The sequence below is a fragment of the Solanum stenotomum genome, chromosome 6 (genome assembly GCF_019186545.1).
Source record: "Solanum stenotomum isolate F172 chromosome 6, ASM1918654v1, whole genome shotgun sequence".
Taxonomy (NCBI): domain Eukaryota; kingdom Viridiplantae; phylum Streptophyta; class Magnoliopsida; order Solanales; family Solanaceae; genus Solanum; species Solanum stenotomum.
Window position 1 is genome coordinate 57,960,800 of NC_064287.1, and position 2,079 is coordinate 57,962,878.

A 2,079-nucleotide genomic window follows, 5' to 3' on the forward strand; every position below is an offset into this window, starting at 1 on the left:
AGAAAATTGTATATATACATATATTTTCGTTCCCCTCTCTCCCCTCTCCTAGATCTCACTCGCCACTCTCCCAGATCTCGCTCTCTCACTTTATACAAAAACGCAAATGTATAAAATGCGTGAAAATTGTATATATACATATATTTTCGTTCTCATCTCTCCTCTCTCCCAGATCTCACTCGCCACTCTCCCAGATCTCACTCGCCACTCTTCCAGATCTCGCTCGCTCACTCGCCTCTCTCACTTTATACAATTGATCTTTTTGTATATGTATACCAAAGCAGATTATACAACTGCTTTCTTTTGTATATGTATAGCGAAATATACATATTTATGTTTGTTATGGAGCGCAATTATGCAAAGTTTGCTATAACATACAAATATGAATTTTGTGTTTGCTATATGTGAAAGTTTTAGCTGATTTTTTTATATATAATATCCAAAGTTTTATTGTAAGGAAATATTAGGTAAAACTAGTCAGGACACCACAATTAGTGAAAAATAAATTTAAGAATTAATAGAGACAAATAAGTTTAATTCATTTTTTGACTTTGACCAAGTGGGAATGCAAGAAAACAAGGACAAATTAACAGGTAAGCAAAATATACACAATATTATCAACTTTTATTAAATGCACAATGAATAAACTTGACTTATAAATAGCATTATCATTTTGAAGTTTTCTATAAATTAACAAATAAAAAAAGATAAAAATACAACCATGAAAAATCTCAAAATTGTGTTTGGATTTACAATATTTTTTATCATCTTAGCAAATGTTATTGGAGCAAATATTAGTATAAGTAAAATATCTTGCAAAGGCTTATGCAGACTTACATGTATAAGTTCTTCTCAACCTGATTTTTGCAATGATGCATGCATGAAAAGATGCATAATTCATAGTGTTTATGAAGCTATGACTCATAACACTAGTTGTTATGAGCAATGCTCCAACACCATCTCAGGTATAATTTCGATCTTATATATACAATATAATTTTTGAATAAAAAAAACGATCCTAGTAACAAGGGTTTTTTTTTTTTTTACTAAGAACACTGTTTTTAAAAAAATTAAACTATGGATCCAAAATTAAAATTTGTTCTGTTTTATTGTTTTTGTTGCAGATGAAAAGAAAATGGGAGGCTGCTATGATGATTGCACAGCCAAATATAACAAGTCAAAAAGCAGTAACGTAACTAATATTTAATGTGGATCATCCAATAAATCTTTATGAATATTATGTTATGATATGAAAGGAGTTTACTTTTTGATACTCTAATCTTTTCCAATTTAATTTTAAAGTATTTAATTCATATTAGTATGCTCGATAATTTATTGAAAATAACCCTTTTTAGATCTCTGATAAAATTACACCGATATATTATTGTTGTTGCAATTGACTTTGTACACCATAGGAAGAATCACGGGTTATACTGAAGACAAACGAATGCCACAAAAGAGCTTGCAAGTTGCAAGGAGACTAACATTATCTTGGCAAAGTAAAATAAAAGCCACAATCATGTCTATGATACATATATTTTTTTAATTTTCTATATGATACTCACATTACGAATCGATTGAATTCAGATAAATTTCATATCGAAGGTAAATTCTATACTCAGAACTCGTACTCCCTAACGAAAGAGACTCTACATCCAGACTTAAATTCTATACTTAGAATTTGTACTTCCTAACGAAAGGGACTTTATATCCTGACTTAAATTCTATACTCAAAACTTGCATTCTCTAACGAACGGGACTTTATATCCAGACTTAAATTTGAGGTCTTTAATTAAGGAAGAATGAGTGGCTTACCACTCCACCGCAACGGTTGTTGGTGATATATAGAAGATACACTATATACAGTATACTACACTATACTCCCAATTGAATTGGAATTGTAGGTTGTCATGCATGGTGACACGTGAACCTATATTCAAAGAAACAACTTCACGTGAAACTATCAAACAAAATTTTCTTATAGAAAAACTAGAGGTCATTATAATTTGACAACTCCTAGCCACTAACTTCCAACACTTTTTGAATCTCATGACCAAAGTATTATATACCAAAATGCAG